This window comes from Coffea arabica, chromosome 1c (genome assembly GCF_036785885.1).
Source record: "Coffea arabica cultivar ET-39 chromosome 1c, Coffea Arabica ET-39 HiFi, whole genome shotgun sequence".
NCBI classification, from domain to species: Eukaryota; Viridiplantae; Streptophyta; class Magnoliopsida; order Gentianales; family Rubiaceae; genus Coffea; species Coffea arabica.
Window position 1 is genome coordinate 43594317 of NC_092310.1, and position 6872 is coordinate 43601188.

Sequence of the window (6872 nt, forward strand, 5' to 3'; positions counted from 1 at the left end):
TGAAGAATATGCCTTCATATAGTATAGGGACTCCACATCATCGCCATCTACTATAGGCACATCGATAAAACTACCCATCCAAACAGGGCTCCTCAACTAGAGTCTAACCCTAATGGTATCCCACTCCACATGCATAGCCTTGTATACTCTATCCATCAATCATCAAACCCTATATGTTGTCTTACTAATATTACTTTTTTGCATTTCATAGGGTTGTATGACATTGTTCCCTCAAAGTGCACTATTTTTTTGCCCCAATATAACCGGATCACCAAACCATGGTTGTCTGACATTTGTCCACTAGTCACATAATTCTTTAAATTTAAAATTTAAAATATTTATTTTGTCTCCAAAAATTTTATTTTCTTCAATAAGGTGAGAAATCTCAAAAATTATTGTAATGAAACACACAGCAAAAAGTATATAATGAATTGATATAACTATATGTGTAATTTATTAATTTGTAATTGCATGTATTAATATCTAATCACACTTAGATTAAATACACTACGGAGAAATCTCTAAATTATTATAATGAAAAATACAACAAAAATTATGTAATGAATTAATATAAGTGTATGTGTACTTTATTAATTCATAGTTACATGTATTAATATCTAATTACACTTAGACTAAATACTCCATCGAGAAATCTCTAAATTATTGGAATGAAACACAGAGAAAATAGTATATAATGAATTTATATAAGTATAAATGTAATTTATTAATATCTAGTTACACTTAAACTAAATACTCTACCCCAGAAATCTCTAAATTGTTGTAATCAAACACATATCAAATAGTATATAATGAATTTATTTAAGTGTAAGTGTAATTTATTAACATCTAATTGCACTTTATGGAGTCAAGATTCTAATTCCTAAGATCTAAAGAGATTAGCTAATCTGGAAGTAAGTTTCCTGCACAACAAGAGATGACGACGGGACTAATTTTCCAACCCACTTCAATGCTTAAGTTAGTGAATACTTATAGTTCAAGAGTATAAAGTCGAGTTGAGGTTCTTAGTTTCAGTTACCTTTGGAAATGGGGTGGAAGGGGATATTTATAGTAGAACCTGGGAGGAATCCCCTCTGGACCAAGGCCACTGTGATGGGACAGAGTGTTATGATAGGTCAGCTCTAGGTCTACTATGGCAAGAGGATAGGCTTGTCATAGCCTGTAAAATGTCATGTCAATTAGTTTGGTCAGAGAAGTGCTCAGCTGCCAAAACCTTAGCTACAAGTGTACACGATAAGGTTCATTCGAGAGAAAAGGATCATCTTGAAAGATAATCCTAGGCACGACAAGAGACCTTTCTAGTCTGGGGTATTGGTTAAATCGAGCAGACGAATCTAGTACAGTGAATGATTGATTGGACACTCAACAGTCCTTAGAAAGAAGGGCAATTAATACTAGGCTCGAGTTATAAGGAGTCAGGTGAAATGAACCAACTCTTCAACTTTTGCTTCCTTATACAAATAGAGGACTTAGCTTTTAGCATGAGCCTCTTTCTTCTTCCATATGCCAGTTTGATTTTTTACTCCCATAGTCATTAGATTGCCTCATGGTTTCCTAATACGCTTGTACACTTTAGCAGTATTTCTCAAAGCTACGCATGGGTCTTTCTTCCATTCAAGGTCAACCCAAGTAAGCAATCAGTCCTTTCACTATGGTTCGTCGTATGCATCACTATTCGCAAGCCTCGGGATAAGGGGAAAGTTTAGTAAGGGAAGGGCCCAACAATCAAGCACAATCAAAGTATAGTTCGGAAGTTGTAGAACAAGAAGTATCACAAGAGGGTGTGTCAGAAGCACGGGAGAAGACAGTAGTATATGAGTTTTCGGTGGTGCTCCGGATTCCCGTAGCCCTAGAGAATATTGCCTAATTCGACTTCGGCTCAATGTCTGACATAGAGAGTTATTGTATACGGTAGAATGTCCAAAATATTCTCGATCAATATCCGTGACCCTCCTTGATGAAGGCCAAGGTCCTCGAAAAGAACATCGAGGTTGCTGGCCTCCCCAAGATTACATAGCAATCTACCATAAACAGATGAAAGCGGGATTGAGATTGCCTTTAAGCAGGTTTATCCAGGGAAGCTTATACTATTGGGGAGTCCAGATCACATAATTGGTTCCGAATACTATCCGAATCTTAGTAGGATTCGAGATGTTGTGCAAGCATCTCGAAATAAACGTTTTGGTGGACCTGTTTCGAAGGTTTTATACTATTAAACGGGAGGGTCAGGACAGTGGATGGTTCTACTTCGGGACAACATCCCTAACAAGAGCCTTGATCGTAGATTCTCCGTCTTGTATTAAGCACTGGAAGAACGAATTCTTTTTTGTGTCAGTATGATTTTTTCCAACAAGATTTTGATGGAGACCAGCTACGGTCGAAACAGATTTAGATCTTGGCGACATTGAAGGAGATGTTCTTGACAAGCTGAACAACTCGGGTTTTGTGATATTTAGCTATTTCTTCCCCGAGACCGTACTGGCGGATGGTGGGATTAGTTGTGCAGATATTCACCCAGGACATAACCTTACTATTGTAAGAGGCTTGAGAAAAATTGTAACTTTTAATTGACAAGTCTATCTTTTCGAGCAATATTTTCACTAACTGCTGCATGTTTCCTTTTTGCAGCAGAAAATATTGTCGACATGATTGCTTCCTCGAGTACAAAAATCATCAAAGGGAAGAGGAAAACAACTGAAGGGGTCCTAAGAAAACCGCCCTCTAAGGCGTCACAAGAAGAAAACTCGATTTCAAGGGGATCTCAACCGATCGTCATTCTTAAAGAAGTCGTAACCAAGGCTATTTGACCTCCAATATCTGTACCCAAGATTTTATCTAGACCAGGAAAAGGGAAAGGGCTTATAACCATGCTCAGAGCCCCCTTCTAATGGTTTTGAAATTCCATTTTTCCTGTTGTTACACCAACAGAAAATAATGTTCACTCCCACAAACATATTTATCCGAAATGAGAAGTGAATCTAAATGATCGAGCCTCCTATTCTCTTGTGACCCGAGAATTATGTTTGGTTCCAATCTTACCATGAGATCAAGCATATACTAAGGTTAGGAGCCCGGTCGAACTCATGGAAGACTTCTTCGTTACTAAGGTCGAGGTAAGTTCTTTTATAAATTATCCCTTCATCATAATTTTCTACCATTATTAACTTGCTTACAGTTTTAACTTGATGCTTTTATGGCCGAGATTGTTTTCGAGTACAATAAATTAGCTGATAAAAAGCCCAAATTATTAGATCAAATACCGGTGATAGAAGCAAAGGCCAGAAAGGCTGTGGATCTAGAAGTAGCTAATGCCGAGCTAACCTTACGAATCCGCTCTTTGGAGACTGCTCTCGAAGAAACCAATAGCCGGGGTCAAAAACTGGGCGAAATGCATAAAGCTGAGATGCATTTGGCCATTCTAGAAGCTATGAGTCATTACACGAAATCCAATGAATTCTTAGAAAATTTGGTGGATATGAACAAACCAGTCGTCTCGTTTGGATGGACTTCGGCTATGGACGAAACTCGTTGGCTCCACCCTGAGCTAAATTTAGAAACCTTAGAAGATAGCCAACACTATAATCCAAAAGCAAAAGAATTGGGGACTTGGGTCCTTTAAGGAATGCGAGTTGGGTATATAATGAAAAATCGCGGCATGGTTGTCAGATAAGGAGGCCAAGCTGGACAAGGGTGATAGAATAGAAGAGAATGTTAAGAAATCTTAAAAGAACAGAGCCGATCAGAATTAGAGTTTATTTTGTAATCATTGGGGCAAATGCTCATATTTCCCATGTATTTTCAATTATTAATATAAATAGAAAAGTAATTCAAAATTCACTTTCTCATTATGTCAGGAGATACGCATGATAGCACAATAAAGACAAGGTAAAAAAGAAATGGCAAACAAAGTAGGGAGAGAAAACTTTAATTCAAAAGTTACACATCATAGAGGATAAGTTACAAAGCGATAGACTTTAATTAATTCAACAAGAAAAATATACATGTCATGGATGAAATTTGCGAAGGTTAGTAGCATGGCACGCTCTTGGGATAGAAGCACCATTTCAGAAATCCAATCTATAATAACTAGAGGAGTGGGCTGACACCACCTTGTATGGCCCCTCCCATTTCGGCCCAAGTTTACTTAAAGGAAGTACTTAGCTAACTAAATTCTTACGTAACACTAGGTCCCCTTCGGAAAAGACACATTCTCTTACTCGACTATTATAATATTGAGCTAACTTATTTTTGTATTCAACCGTCCGAATAAGGGATAATTCCCTTCTCTCTTCTAGAAGATCGAGGTCGATTTGCCTGGTCTCAGTATTCGCTTCAACAACATATCCAAGAAGGTGTTAACTGGGCACAGTGACCTCTACAAGAACATTGTCTCAGCTCAGTGCCGTGTGTTAAAAAAATTTGTGTCTCTTGAGTTGCGGTATGAGGAGTAGTCCAGTAAACCCATAAAACACTAGGGAGCTCAATACCCAAGACGATTGAGCTTGGTCTAATTAGATTTTAAAACCATGCAAAATCGTCTGATTGAGGTTTTCAACTTGACCATTAGCTTGAGGATGACCTATTGAAGTAAAATATTGGTAAATCTGGAATTCTTGGCACTAAGATTTGAATGGATTTTCAGTAAATTGCCATCTATTATATGAGATAATGACTAGAGGTATGCCAAACTGACATAGAATATTTTTTCAAAAGAAGTATTGAACTACTCGACCTGTGATATCTATCTGATGTTTAGCTTCTACCCATTTTGTGAAATAATTTATGGCTACTAAAATAAATTTATACCTACCAACTGCTCAAAAAAATGGCTCTAAAATATCTATACCCTACTACTCAACTGGCCATGGGAAAGTGATGGGAATCAGATCTCTCGCTGGGAGATGATGCTTAGGTGCATGATATTGGCTCGCATGACAAGTTTGAACGAGATCTTGAGAATCTCAAATCATTATTGGGTAGAAATAATTGAGAAGTAATGCTTTTCGAGTCAATGCTTGCAGGCCACAATGACTGCTGCATAGCCCCCTAATGAATTTTTTTTAAAATTAAATTCCCTTCTTCGGGGGCAATACATTTATTCCAAGAATCCAAGTATGATCTTGTGCATAGCTGTCCTTGAATAGGGGCAAATCGAGCAACTCCCTGGCATATCTGCTGAGCCAACCATCTATTTTCAGGTAACACACCATAGGTCAAAAAACCTGTGATAGGGTCTATCCATGAAGAACCGCTCTCAACTAAATAAACCTGCTGTCTATCGATACCCGAGCTGCTTAAGAACCTCGACAAAAATATTTGGTGTAAGAGGTAAAAGAAGTAGAGGCAAATTTAGACAAGGCATCCACTTTTTTTTTTGCAATCAAGGGATTCAACAAATGTCAAAAGAGGAAAAGGTTTGAACCAGGTTGTGTACTTTGGACAGGTACTTGAATAGGTTATCCTCATGAGTCTTATACTCTCCCAAGACTTGTCGAATAACCAACCAAAAATCACTGTATACTCGGAGAGCTCAGATCCCAATTTGTTGAGCTATATGTAGCCTTGTAATGAAGGCCTCATACTCCGCTTCATTATTAGATGCAAGGAATCCAAATCGAAAAGCAATATGGGCACTCCTCACCATCCAAGCTAATGAAGAGAAGTCTCTCACCGCTATTCCCCTTGATAGAAAAGCCATTGATGTAGAAAAGCCAAGGAATGGTAGGACAAAATGAATTCAGATGGTGGATGCCTGGAGTAAGTTCGGCAATAAAGTCGGCCAAAACCTGGGCTTTGAGGGCTATTCGAGGCTAGTATGCGATGTCAAATTTATCAAGTTTCACAGCCCACTTAGTCAATTTGCCAGTTACCTCTGGTTTAGCTAAAATTTGTCGGAGAGGCTGGTCGATCATACTACAAATCGGATGAGTTTGAAAATAGGGCATAAGTCGTCAAGCTACATGCACAAGGCATAGAACGAGCCTTTCCATAGTAGGATAATGCTACTCGGTGCCTTGCAAGGCACGACTAATGTAGTAGATGGGTTGTTGAAACTTTCCATTGTTCTTAACTAACATAGCACTGACAACTTCCAAAGTAGCCAAAAGATAAGAGGTAAAGAGGTTCTGCAGATAGTAGGGATGCCAATGTGAGTAGAGACTACAAGTGAGTTTTAAGATTTTGAAAAACTGTTCGAGTTTTGGGAGTCCATTTAAAAGTTCCATCCAGCTGAAAAAAAGGAAATCCTCGGATGGTGGACCGAGAAAGGAAACAATTGAGAGCTGTCATGCGTCTCGTTAAGTGCTAAATATCTTTAAGAGATCTCGGGGGTTCCATATTTCAAATGGCTTTGAACCTTATCTAGGTTAGGTTCGATTCCTCTTTTAGAAACACGAAAGTCGAGGAATTTGCCTGAGAAACTCCAAAAACACATTTCTTTGGGTTAAGTTGCATGCAACATTCTCTCAATACATCAAAGATTTCATGGAAATCAGTAGTTAGATTTTCAATCTGATGACTTTTAACAAAGAGATCGTCCACGTAGGTCTTTACATTTGTACCGATCTACTTGGCAAAATTACAATTAACAAGCCTCTGATATGTAGTACCAATATTTTTAAAACCAAAAGGCATGGTCGTATAACAATAAGTACCCCGATTGGTAATGAAAGTAGTTTTCTCCTAATTTGTCTCTTCCGTGCCAATCTGATACTAACCTTTAAAAGCACTAAAAAGTAGAAAATATCATGATGCACTGTGAATCCACAAGAGCATCAATGCATGGCAAGGGATAACAGTCTTTAGGGCAAGATTGATTCAAATTAGTGAAATCTACACACATCCTCCATTCCCCG

General features: G+C 38.1%; 1 long non-coding RNA gene across 1 annotated transcript; it reads left to right on the top strand.

Moving 5' to 3' along the window:
* Positions 1–1031: 1031 nt before the first annotated feature.
* LOC140016157 (uncharacterized) lies at positions 1032–3780 on the top strand. Its single transcript, XR_011822527.1, has 3 exons — positions 1032–2553; positions 2647–3131; positions 3270–3780. It is a non-coding gene; the product is annotated as an uncharacterized lncRNA (long non-coding RNA).
* The last annotated feature ends 3092 nt before the right edge of the window (positions 3781–6872 follow it).